Genomic DNA, 14,658 nt, shown 5'->3' on the forward strand with positions numbered 1-14,658 from the left:
CGTAGGTAAAATAGAGCTCAGAATTCCTCCACCATCATCTGCATTTGAATCTGGGGAGAAGTCAGCCCTCCCAACTTTCACTTCCTACTAGAATAGCAAGACACACTCTGCCTCCAGGCAGTGTGGATTATCTGCCACCCGAACTGAAGTTTCAGTCACTCAAATCCTGGTGTCATTTACATTGTTTCTACTGGCAAAGGTCAGGTGTCTGCAGGGGCTATAAGCAAAGAAAAACCCATCCCCTGGAACCACCAGTGTAAAGGAGAGCGAAGGCGAGTGACAGCATGTGTCGATGCTGGATCATTTTCAGGGGTAGCAGACCACTACATCCTGAGGCTTTTTAGCAAATAGGAAGCTGAAGGACAAACATCTGAAGGAGAAATTAATCTCCGTGAGTAGGTGACAAGCTGCGATAAGCCCTTGGGGTGTGTGTCAGTGTAGCACAGATGTTAGTGTGAGAACTATTACTTGATTCAAGGGAAGGGAGAGAAGGGCAGGGAGGGGGGAAATGACAGTGAAAAACAAAACAGTGGAAACCACAGTCATCTTCTCCAGGCAGCTGATTTTTTTAAAAGGGCATATATCCATCAAAAGAACAAAACATTAAAATATACCCACATGGCAAAGACCTGGTGTAACTGGAATTTTCACCTCCTGATTTTGACAATGTAAATTTGTTCAGCCCTTTTGAAGAGCAATTTGGCAATGTGATTTCAGAGCCAAAGAAATATGCACATCCATCTTTCAAATGTCCCACCTCTTATAAATGTATCTTTAAAAAGACTCAAAAATAATTTTTTTAATTTATATGCCTGAGGTGTTTATTTCAGCATCTCTACAGCAGAGAAAAATGAAAACCGAAGGTTTGACATTTGAGACAATATTAAGTAAATCAATACACGCTAATTTAATGGGATGGTATTAAGTAAATCTAAGACCAGCCTGGCCAACATGGTGAAACCCTATCTCTACTAAAAATACAAAAAATTAGCCAGGAGTGGTGGCAGGCACCTGTAATCCCAGCTACTGGGGAGGATGAGGCAGGAGAATTGCTTGATCCTGGGAGGCTGAGGTTGCAGTGAGCCAAGATTGGGCCACTGCACTCCAGCCTGGGTGACAGAACGAGATCCTGTCTCAAAAAAATTAAGTAAATCAATATATGGTAATCTAATGGGATGCTATGCAGCACTAAAAGTATATTTAAAAAAAAACTTGAGAAATGCTTCTAAGATGAACAATACATAATTAAGTCAATTATATGACTTCAAATATGTTATTATTATAACTGCATGTGGACAAGAAGACAAAACCTTCAAGGAAAAAATGTTTTGATATTATAAGATTATGGATAACATTGTATTCCCAGCCTTGAATTTCTGTTATTGTTACTATAATATGTGTATAATTTTTTTTTTAGTGAAGTAAAACAAACAAGTAAAAGAAAGGTTGAAACTTCACAATGTAGAGATCAACCAGCCTGAACCTCTCATTTTACAGGTGACAAGTTGAATGCAAAACTTTGGTGGAATTGAACAGGCTCATTTCAGTGGAAATAGTGAGAAATACTCATTTTCCCAAGTGCCTATTAGAAGTGCTGTCATTTTCCAGGAACCAATAGAAAAACACATAAAAGCAGCGCATTGGTGTGATCTGGGCTGTTTCTCTGAAATCACCCAGCTCGCTTTCAACTGCTGCGTTCCACAACACAATGTGGTTCTACATTAACCACATCACATCATAAAGAGAGCATTAAATGACTCCTTACGGAAAGGGAGGGAAGAAATAATGTTTAGAGAACCTGGTAGTATCAGAAGCATCATCCTCCTTCTCTGGTGCCTATCTGTGTCGCACTCACTCTTGAGGTTATGCAAAGAAAATGTTGACAATTTAGGTGCCAGCTGTTGTTTGAGGAATAGCAAATACATGACTGTGAAGTCCTTTGGAAAACAGAGCAAAACCAAATTAGTGATTCCCCTCTTCTGCCTCCCAACATCTTCACCTCCAGGGCCTTCTTTACACTGACTATATTTCCTCTGATTTCATTGTCCCAATGAGACAGCAATCCTACTAAGAGAACAGATAGAGTTCTTGGGGAATAGAAATTATGTTTATTGAATGGTTAAGGCATTGTTTTATCATAAGCTATAATTTAAAGTTACTAAGAAAACAGGCCAGGTCTCTGTAATGTAGGGAAGCGGAGATCAGATTATCTTCTGAGGGAGAGTGGAGGAGGGTTGTAACCACCCCAAGTCCTTGAGCGAGAATGGAACCTAGAGCTCAACAGCAGAACCCTAAGAATGGATGTTTTTGCCTAGGCCTAAGAATGCCATCAGCATTTTATTTATTTGTTTGTTTGTTTTTTATTGAGACAGGGTCTGCCTCTGTCACCCAGGCTGGAGTGCAGTGGCGCAGTCTTGGATCACTGCAACCTCCACTTCCCTGGCTCAAGTGATCCTCCCACCTCAGCCTCCTGAGTAGCTGGGACTACAGGCACACACAACCACACCTGGATATAGTTTGTTTTAGAGATGAGGCCTTGCTACATTGCCCAGTTTGGTCTCAAATTCCTGAGATCAAGAAATCCCCCCACTTTGGCTCCTCAAAGTGCTGGGATTACAGGTGTGAGCCACCGTGCCCAGCCTCATCAGAATTTTTAGACAGCTACCCCTCTGTGATACTCTGTGGTGAGAAGTAAGTTCAAGAGATAAGTATGCAGTTATGAGGAAAGGTGATAGAACTACATCATTTTTTTGAATAATATACTAAAATATATTCTTAAAATACTTGTCAGTTGTATATTTGATAACAGCATATTTTTACTTAGTCCGTATTAAAGATCTCGGGAAATTCAAATCTGTTTCATCTTTGATCAGGAGAGAAGATGTTGCCCATCTTTAGCCCAGAGTTAAAAAGGAGAAATCATGTGATTGGCCAAGGTGGTGATGAGAGTCTCTTCAGAAGGGAAGACTTCCAGTTGCAAGGTCAGGTGACCCAATCAACTGCCTTTGAACATCTGGAAAAATCTTCTAAAACTCTTCCCTCTCAAGAAGTCCTGCAACTGGAGCTACTAATGAAAGCTCTTTCCAGTAGCCCTTACAGCTAATTTTCTGTTCACATATTAGTCTTCTGCTGTAAAGAGCTCTGCCTCATAGTGTATTAAGGAATGGCTTCTCCTTTCATTGTAAGGGACTTCCACCACAAACACAAGGCCATCATGGCCAGCAATGCACAAAACAGCAGAGTATGGTTGGCCCTTAAAGACAAGGCTTGACTTACTCCTCTCTTCTCTTTTTTACGGACATGTTTCTGTACTATAAACTTCACTCTTAGCTTTATTTTCAAGAATGAAATATTTCTATTTTCAAATTGGCATCTTATGATACAGCAGACTAACCCAAGAAATAATTTCATGGAATAATCACAATTCAATATCTTATTTCTTTTCAAAGGAACATTTAAAAGCTTATAAAACTAGGTATAACAATAAAGCTATAAAAGAAAGTGAGAAAACACAATCAAAGTTAAAATGAACCAAGCTAAAAGGTAAATATAATTATTGGTGTTAGGCTCCATATTTGCCTACAGGCTTCCTAGTATTCAGAACAAAATGGAAAACAAACTATTATCCTAGCTCAGGTCACAGATGGCTCTGGCCATTCCCTTTTGTCTGCCCTGTGTGCTTTCTTGTGCTCTTCTTCTGTTAACGGGACTCTTTTTTTCTTTGGGGAGGTTCTTCTCCACCCTCTGCCTGGGGCTGTCAATCAGTGTGCCCCATCTTCTACCCTTCTGCATAGGACCCCCATTCCCTTGACATGGTGATTTTCCAGAGGATGGGTACCTAGGTAACTGGCCAATAAGACTTCAAGATCAATAAGAGTCTTCCCAGAGGTTAATACATATGCTGTGGAATGGAGTTTATTGCCCACTGAAGATGCTAAGCTGGAAAAATATAAATTGGGACTATCCACTGGCTAAATTCCCTGCCCTTAGGAGCAGGCCTGTCTCCAGTGGGAGGAAGAAAACTGAACAGAGGAGAATTACAAATGGAGAGAGAGCAAGCCCTGTGTACTGAGTTCTGGCTTCTGTCCCTGAGGCCCTGAAACCTGCCTGCTGCAGCTCTTAGATTCTGACCATGACCCAAGAGTCCTTCCAAGCAGTGAGAGCAAGTAAATTCTGTTCTTTGATTAGCAAGTCTGAGTAGAACTCTGCCACTTAAAACAAAAAAAATCCAAATTAATACATCTTTCATTATTGGAAAGGAATCAGAATATCAATTTAACAAGGAGCCCATTTTATTTGCTAAAATTAATTTTGAAAGAATTTTCTCACATGGGACTTAATAGCACACATTGACTGATGTAATGGACAATGCCCTCAACCACACTTTTACAGTAAATGCAGAAGTGAATTTCATCTGATGGTTTCTAGTATAAACCTTGAATAAAAGCCAAGGGCATAACATTAAAGCAAAATTGAGTTAAAGCCATTTTGCAAGAATTAGCCCAGTGCACATAGAGTGTTCAACATTTGAGTGGCTCAATTCACCCAAGAAAGCTTCAAGAAGTTGAAGGACACTTTTTAACTTTGACAGCTTTCTTCATGTGTTCCTTTGTTTCCCCATTCACCCAAACTTCTGATAAAGGTTGAATAACAAGTATTTTGAGATTCTAATTTTCAACCAGAGCTAACATTTTCTGCTGCTAAGTGAGAAAGGGATCTAAATGCTTCAGAGACTGGGGGAAATTAGAGGAAAGCAAAGTTATGCTACTTGCATCTGAATATAAGACCACTTGCCTCTGCACAGAATTGACCCATGTGGGACCCTTGAGGATACCTACAAGATATGCAGACTGTTTTTTTCTATCAATAAACTTTGGATTTTCAACAACACAAAAACACGTCATCAATTAGATCCCCAGAGTCATGAACCAAAACAGTTTTCACATGAAATTTTTTCAAAGTAAGGATTTGTAGTTACCTGCTGTGATATGGGAAAACCACACAGCAACTTGGCTTCCAGTGTGCTTTCCAGAGTGAATTAGTTTTAAAGTGTTTATTTTCTTTATTCCTCCTCCCCAATTTCACCCAGTATCTGAACCAATGTATCCATCAAAGTAGTGTAATCAGAGAGTCTGCCTGTATTTTAGTTAATCATGGCTAATACCAAGCCCTTCTTTCTCCCAGAAATCAGTATGATGTCCCTCTTGGAATTACTTTTGATTTGTGTCTGGTTTTGATCACGATTACACTTTCAGTACTTGGCATAATACCTAGAACAAACTCCCAGTAAATATTTGCCAAACTAATGAGTGAATTAGTTATTGATGTGATAGAATCAGATTTATATTTTGAAATGAACACTCTGAATATACTCTAGAAATTGTATTGGATGAACACAAAAGTAGAGTGGGAATGCAGATGAAAGGCTCTGTGCCCACCCAGATGAGGGCCCCTTGTGGCTTAATTCAGGCAGCAATAATGGGAACTGAGAGAATTGAGCTGGTTTGAGAGATATTTAGGAGGTCAGTTGGTGTTATGAAAAGATAAGGGAGAAAGAAGGAACAAGTCCAGCTAGATACATTGTGGCGCCCAATGGGAAATGAAAATGCAGAGTCTCTCATTAAAAAATCATTAGGAATTTCAAGAGGGTAATAGTAGAGCATCAAACTGTGCATTGTACAGGACTTTTACTCATAAAGCCAGCTCTAAGAATAAAACATCCTATATTCACTATGCCCAGGGAACTTCCATTTACTCAGAGTGCCTACCATGACAGCCACTGTGGTAGGTACTTAATTCTACCTAAAAGCAATAATACAGGATTAGGATAAAAGCTCAAATGAGGAAGAAACCAAACATAGCTCCAATTTATAGCACCTAAGAGCATTTTCACATGTAAGGAATTTTTTCTATTTTTATCAGAAAAATCAAGGGATTTGCCCTGATTCTTGGAGTACTTAAGTGCAAATTTTGAAGCATTTCGATTGTTGAAAACATATCTTTTTTTATATATATACTTTAAGTTTTAGGGTACATGTGCACAACGTGCAGGTTAGTTACGTATTTATACATGTGCCATGTTGGTGTGCTGCACCCAGTAACTCGTCATTTAATATTAGGTATATCTCCAAATGCTATCCCTCCCCCCTCCCCCAACCCCACAACAGGCCCCGGTATGTGATGTTCCCCTTCCTGTGTCCATGTGTTCTCATTGTTCAATTCCCACCTATGAGTGAGAACATGCAGTGTTTGGTTTTTTGTCCTCGCGATAGTTTGCTGAGAATGATGGTTTCCAGTTTCATCCATGTCCCTACAAAGGACATGAACTCATCATTTTTTATGGCTGCATAGTATTCCATGGTGTATATGTGCCACATTTTCTTAATCCAGTCTATCATTGTTGGACATTTGGGTTGGTTCCAAGTCTTCGCTATTGTGAATAGTGCCGCAATAAACATATCTTTTTTTAAAACTTAGCACATATCTATTTGCCATCTCCTGGGTCAAAAAGCTAATGGAAAGCTCAATGAAATCTCCCAGTATTCTTAGGTTCATCTTGACAGATTTTTTTCTGAAGAGCAAAAGAGACTATAAAAAAACACTGATCAATATGAGTGATTATGCCTTAAAACCACTTAACTCTTATTTAAGATACTACTCTGAAATATGTAGACCTGAAAACAGGGAAGATTACAATTCATTTTGCTAATGAGGGCTTAGCCTTTGATGACTCCCTGGGTAAAATTGTATTTTGGGCATTATCTGGGTCCACACTCCGCCCTCAATAACAAGAGAATAAAACTCTCCTCTGGTCATAAGTGGAGAATTAGCGGCACCTTGACATTTTGAAAGAACAAGTCTATCAAAATAAATAACAGGGTTGTGACAAAAGAATGAATGGAAAAATTCCCTGGTAGGGGTAATTGCATATGATTGATATAACAAATTATGATTCAGCATTTACTGAGCTCCTACAGGATGCCATCCATTTTGTCAGATCCTTCTACATGTGTACTGAGTTAAATTCTCACTGTAAGATTGACATAGACCTTATCACTGAAGATATTAATAAATCCTATCAGTTGAGGGAAATTCAGGTTATGAGAGGTAAAGTGGTTTATCCAGGGTTGTGTAGCTGGTTATTGGCAGAGCCAGAACTTGAAGCTAGATCAACTCCGCCTATAGGTCAATACTGTCCTAAGATTTCTGGATACAAGTTTCTGTATTTTCAAGGACTTTGTTCATGAGATTTCCCCGTATGATGAATACCTCTCTCTTCTGAATCATCCCTAATGCCTGTAGACATGTTCCAATATCCCTGACCTTCAAAAACAAAAAGAAGATGAAACAAAACCTTCTTCCTTACTGCACTGCTATTCTCATTTGCTCTGCTCCCTTTCACAGACCTACTTCTTAAAAAGGCATTTGTCATCACCATCTCCACTTTCTCACCCAAATTTATTTATTACCTTTTTGCTTCTATCTCCACATTGCCAAATTCAGTCACTATTCTGTTCTTATTTTATTATGTCTCTGGCAGTATCCAACAAAGTTGGCCATTCTCTCCTGCTTGAAATACTTTTTTTAATAATATATTTTGTCATCCATAACACCATATATCCTCAGTCTTCCTCTTACAATCCTTTTTGGTTTTCCTCTTACCGTTCTCCTACTAGATTCTTCTTCTGGAATACTTTTGCCAGTTCTTCTGTCTTTGCTTAATGAATAAATGTAGAGTGTTTCTGGAAATCGTTTTCTATATGCTCTTTTTAGGTGACCCCTCCATTTGTTTGGCCACCTGTGTGAGCCATGTATCTATGACTTTCAAGAATAGTTTCTCCCCTGGACTTCAGACTTGACCACCCAACACCCAACCACCATCTTGAAATCCCCACTTGGATGTCCAGAAGATTTCTCAGACTTCACACTAATAAAACAGAGTCCTAGATTTCTCTCCTCCAATCCTGGTCCACCTTCCCTGTGCTTCTACATCTCAGTAAACATTACCACTCTCCACTTAAGAACCTCAAGACAGAAATCTGAATTATTCCTTTTTACTTCCTCATCACCATACTAACTCAGTCAGTATGCCCTATTGCCTCTACCTATGAAACATCTAAGTCCGTTCACTTTTAAAACATTTTTAAAGTTTTCTGTTAATGCATAATAAATGTCCATAGTTTTGGGGTACATGTCATAATTTAAGACATTCATCTAATTTGTAAAGATAAAGTCAGTGTACTTGGGATATCCATCATCTTTTAAAAGTATTTGTCTTTTTATAAGCTAGAAACATTCAAATTATTCTCTTCCAGCTATGTTGAAATGTACAATAGATTATAGTAAACTATAGTCACCCTACTGATCCATGTAACGCTAGATCTTTTTTCTTCTATCAAACTGTGTATTTGTACCCGTTAGTCAACTTCTCTTCATGGTCACTTTTATCCATATCCATTTATTTCACCCAAGTTAAAGTTACTATCCTATCCTGCCTGGGCTACACATGGTCTCCTAACTTCAACCTTATTGGTCTCTTTCGATTTCTTGAATATACCAACCAGATTCTTTCCAGCTTGGTGCTTCCAAGGTAACTGTTTCCTCTACCCTCTACACTCTTCCCTTGATCCTTGCATGATTTGCTTTTTCTTGTCATTCCATGAAAATAACTTTTACTCTGAAAAGCCTTAGCCAAGCCTCTAAAGTTGCCCCACAGTCACATCCACTCTCCTGAGCACTTGTTACCATCTGATTATGTTTGTTGGCTTGTTCGTTTGTTGACTGTTTGGAATATAAGCTTCACGAGGGCAGCTATGTACCCTGTTCAATGGGACATCCTCAACATGGAGGCAGGACCTGGTACAGCACAGTCCTCAATAAATACTTGATAACAAAATAAATAATTTATGTTGCATTTTGGAATAATTATTATATTCTTAGTTATACATTAGCTGTATCTAGAAGACTGATAATACTGGGGGACCAAATTACCTTTTAAAATTATATTTAAGCCTTCTAAATAATAATTTCTGAGTTAACAATATTAAGACAAAGATTGACATGGCTCACAATTATAAATCGGCTATGGTTAAAGATACTCTTAAATAGTAAAAAATAATCAAGAAAATGTTATGGATTTGGCCTCTCAAATTATGACCCTGTTGAACTATACAAAATACAAACAAAGAACAATATCTGAAACATTATTGAAATGTACTTTATAACTAAAAGTTAGTATAAGCAGTTAAAATGGAAAGTAAATATATAAAAAATAATTGAACGTATTTGACAAAATATAGACATCTAAAAGTGAAAAGTATTTTAAAAGTGAGAAAACTCCTAGAGAGTTTGAACTATTATATGGTATTTTCACCTTTAGATTATGAATAGCATGAATGAGATGATAACAATGGTAATAACAATAAATTCACTATAAGTTCTTATAATTTAGAAGATACCATTCTAGAAGCTTTCCATAAATTATCTCATTAACTGTTACTGCAGTCTTATGAAGTGAGTATTATGATCATTTCTAATCTTATGCATGACAATTGAGATTTAAAGAGTATAACTTTCCAAGGTGACAAATTTAGCAGGTGTCAGAATCCAGTTCTGTCAGAAGAAATAAATAGAAAATAAAGGGTGGGTTTGCTGGGGACTAGATCATCATAATAAACATTGATATAATCATTTGTAATTTTTCCTAACCATAGAAATTATACAACCTGTGTAAAGCCAAAATACTTTGGTGATTTCTGGATTCAGAAGATAATGCTTTTGTAGCTATGGAGCTTAGATCTTGTAGATATATGTGTTTGACTGAGGGAAGTGGAAATTCTCTAACTGGGATATCATACAAGGATGATGAATTACCTGTGCAAACTCTCACTATTGGAAGGTCCTATCTACCTGGAAATATAAGATTAAGGTTTGCAAATCCACTTAGGTAAATGTGTCTCAAGATTTTAACCTATTTACTTATAATACTATTCATATTTGCCACCTAAGTTTTATACACAAGACTACCAAGGAATAGACATAAGTTGCAAGTGGTCACAGCTTGACCTGAAAACTTTGATCAGTAAACCAGTGGAGCTCTCCTTAGAACAGTAAGGAAAAGAAGTGTAAGATATGACTTCAGCTGATACAGTCAGCAAATACTTCTTGGATCTGTCCCATACACTGGTCCAGGCCCTGGAAATTGAGCAGAGGTCAAATAACCCACTTCCCTCATGAAACTTACATTGATGGAATGAAATACTTTTTATATATTTAAAATAAAAAATAATATGAAAACTTGAGGTAATGAATGCTGGGCACAGTGGCTTACACCTGTAATCTCAGCACTTTGGAAGACTGAGGCAGGAGGATCATTTGAGGCCGGGAGTTTGAGATCAGCCTGGGCAATGTAGCAAGACTTCGTCCCTACTAAAAAAAAAAAAAAAAAAAAAAAAAAAAAAAAAATTAGATGGGCATGGTGGCACATGTCTGTAGTCACAGCTACTCAGGAGGCTGAGGTGGGAGAATTCCTTGAGCCCAGGATTGGAGGCTGCAGTGAGCTATGTTGGCACTACTGCATTCCAGCCTTGGTGACAGAGCAAGACCCTGCCTCTAAAAGACAACAACAAAAACTTCAGGAAAAGTAAACATTTCTTTCCTTTCATGTCAAAGACCACATATTGCAATGGGAGTGAAATCACATGAAACTTATAAATAAAACTGCCCTTCTATCAGAATGAAAGAAAGGACAGGAACAGGTCAACTTGGTTATTTTCTCTCTAGACCCGTCACTGAGGGTAGCCACCAGAGGGCTACCTAGCCATACCTAGGTCACATACCTAAGTAACCTGATACAAAACTTTCTCCTACCTCCTCCTTTTTCCCACCTGTGAACCTAACACCCTGAAATTTAGCATCTAGAAGTATCTAAATGAAGACAGACATATAATTTTTGCCCCTGAGCTCCTACCCTTTTGGACTGGAATTGGACATATCTCTGGAGCCATAAATCAGAGTCACATAGATGTGACTGCCAGCTTTTGTGACTTGGACTCAGTACCTTTTTACTGTGCCACCTTACGTTTCAGTCAGACACCATCTGGTGATGGATTGGTCCGTCATGCCATATCAGTCTGCAGAATCATCCTCAGTAGTTTAAGGACAGTGCAGACTAGAGGAAAGATTGCAGGTTAGATGTCAGCTATTTGCCAATTAGATGACCTGGGTAGGTAATGAGAATGCATAGCCTCACTTCATCTGGTAAATTGGGACAGTAATTCTTACTTTGTTTTAGCCCACAGGATGATATGTATAGAAAGTGAGTTACAAACTGTAAATGAAGCTGGGCACAGTGGCTCACACTTGTAATCCCAGCATTTTGGGAGGCCAAGGACGGAGGATCACTTGAGCCCAGGAGTTTAAGATCAGACTAGGCAACATAGGGAGAACTTGTCTCTAGAATAAAATAGAAAAACATAGCCAGGAGTGGTGGTATGTACCTATAGTCCCAGCAACTTGGGAAGCTGAGCTGGGAGGATCGCTTGAGGGGAGGAGTTCAAGGCTGCAGTGAGTTGTGATTGCACCACTACACTCCAGCCCAGGTGACAGAGCAAGTCCCTGTCTCAAAAAACAATAATATTATAAATAAATAAACTGTAAATGATACTACAAATATAAAAGCAATACTAATGACAATAATACATATAATGAATGCATTGATAATGACAGTGAAAGTTAGAAGTGATTCTTTTAGCACAGAGATAAGAGATTAGCTCATGGCTCAGGCCAGGTCTCACAGATTATCTGTCTCCTGGTGGGACTAATGCAAGATCTGAAGTTTGGTCTGTAACTTTGCCATTTTGGTTTGTTCTATGGACCAAACTCTGGAGTACTGATTAGCATCATTGTCTAGCAGTTGAAAGCTCTCTGATAACCTTGGAGAGTGCTAGATAGAATAGATACAATTTTGCCTTTTGAGTTTCCTTTGCCCAAACAAGTGGTTCAAATATGAAGATGTCTTTTGGAAGGGAAAAATAAAAATTACAGATTCCCATGTAATAGGGAAACTGAGTCTTAAAATCCAACACCACCATCTTATTTCTAAGTCGTTTTTACATTAAGGCTTGTTATAAACCTAGGTTATTTTGTTTTGCCTAAGTGTAAATCTTGATGGATTCAAAAGTTCCCCAAGTAACTTAGTGAGATTTCAAAAAGGTCCTTAATTTTCGCAGCGTTTTTTATAAAACTGTCAGTTACAGTAGATAACAATAGCAATTCTATTCCCCTCCATTTTAAACTGGAATTTACTGATTCAAATTTTTAAGAGAAAAAGTTCCTGAACTTTTCCCCTTATTCTAGGGGAAACCATTTTGGTGCCTGTCTATAGCTACTTATGGCCTCTCTCTCTTTTTTTTTTGAGACGGAGTCTTGCTCTGTCGCCCAGGCTGGAGTGCAATCGCGCCATCTCTGCTCACTGCAAGCTCCGCTTCCCGGGTTCACGCCATTCTCCTGCCTCAGCCTCCCGAGTAGCTGGGACTACAGGCGCCCGCCACCACGCCCGGCTAATTTTTTTTTTTTTTTTTTTGTATTTTTAGTAGAGACAGGGTTTCACCATGTTAGCCAGGATGGTCTCGGTCTCCTGACCTTGTGATCCACCCGCCTCGGCCTCCCAAAGTGCTGGGATTACAGGCGTGAGCCACCACGCCCGGCTGGCCTCTCTTTTTTGAATGAGGTAAGAAAGAAGCTTGAGAGGCAAAACAACCAACAGCAAATAACCCTAGTGTATTCATTCGTTCTCACACTGCAATAAAGAAATACTGGAGACTGGGTAATTTATAAATAAAAGAGGTGTAAATGGCTCGTGGTTCTGCAGGCTATATAGGAAGTACAGTGGCATGTGCTTGGTTTCTGGGGAGGCCTAGGGAAATTTACAATCATGGCGGAAGGCAAAGGAGGAGAAGGCACGTCTTACGTGGTAGGAACAGAAGCAAGAAAGAGAGCCGGGAGGTGCTACACACTTTTACAAGAATTTACTCGCCATCACGACAACAGTACCAAGGGGGATGGTGTTAAACCATTCAAGAGAAACCACCCCTATGATCCATCACCTCCCACCAGGCCCCACCTTCAACACTGGGAATTACAATGGAATATGGGATTTGAGTGGGGACACAGATCGAAGCCATATCACCTACTAATCATCCTCACCTTCAATTAAAGCAGCTTGTGTGTTTACAAATGAAATTAGCTACTTGACACCAATCTTTTCAGCAATGCTGCTGTCAGATAAGAGAATCATTGAGTAAAATGCCATTAATTGCAAATAATAAAACATCATTCATTCAGATCACATAATGAGAAGTTTGAATTCTGTCTCCAAAACCAACCCCTTACTTTTGTTTATTTATTTTTACCTAGTACCAGGGCATGATTCTGTCTATGCTGTCATAGGTCTTTAGATTGTAGTTGCCATTAGCAGGCATTTTCATTCAATTTATTTATTTACTTAGCGACAGAGTCTCACTCTGTTGCCCAGGCTGGAATTCTGTGGTGCAGTCATGGCTCACTGCAGCCTCAAACTACTGGCCTCAAGCAATCCTCCTGCCTCAGCCTCCCAAATCTCTGGAATTGCATGCATGTGCCACCACACCTGGCCCTGGAACATGATTTTATAAGAAAGCTGTCTCTCTATTAAAGTTTTATGCAAAGAGGAAAACTAAATCAGTGGACAGAGCTAAGAGTTAGGCGACCCAGACTTTCCTCCCTCTGTTGCCTCAGTTTCTGTCTTTGCAAAATAAGGAAATTTGACTAGCTTATCTTTAAAACCTCTTCTTGCTCAGACACTATGATGGTGCCTTGAGATGGAGGTTCAGTGAGAGATTCTTGTTTCAATGCTTTTATATATTTAACAAATTTTCACTGAGTACCTATTATGTGTCAGGACCTGCTCTAGGAAATGTGGATACAACAATGGACAAAAGAGACGAACCTATGTCCTCATGTAGTTTACATTCTAAGGCCTATAAAATATTGTCTATTTGAACACATAAAATGTATTCTCCCAGTCTGGGCAGAAACAGGACTTCTGCAGGGCCTAGAGAACTAAGGAAGACTGAAGCAAATGGAATCCATGGCACTTTCCAATTTTGTACCTTCTCTTTCTGTCTCCCCTTACTTTCATTTCTTGACCTACTCCTAGACCCACGCAGATACTAAATTTTGCAAATTTTACTACCAGCAAATAGTTATCTATTATGCAGTTAAACTGTGCTACGTGTAGGGATGCAGAGCAAATCAGGACATAGCATATGCCTTCAAGAAGCCAATGATGTCATTGTGAGAACAAAACTCATATATGTAAAAAAAAAAAAAAAATGCTAATTCAAAATATCAGAGGCTGAGAACCAGGAATATGGCCTGAACAGTTGTATGCCCAACAGTTGTATGCCCTATCAGGAACAGTTGTATGCCCTATCAGAATAACTTTTATTCACTAAAAGTTAGTAGACTTCAGGAATAATTTTCAGTGCACATAAAGCTTGAACTTGAGTAACATAGGTAGTTTTCAGATTTTAAAAGCAATTTTCAGTAAATGCAAATAGAGATATGGCCCGCAAAATAAGAGTAGGATATAGCAAGACACATTTCTTATTCTTCTGA

Source organism: Pongo abelii, chromosome 7 (assembly GCF_028885655.2).
Source record: "Pongo abelii isolate AG06213 chromosome 7, NHGRI_mPonAbe1-v2.0_pri, whole genome shotgun sequence".
NCBI classification, from domain to species: Eukaryota; Metazoa; Chordata; class Mammalia; order Primates; family Hominidae; genus Pongo; species Pongo abelii.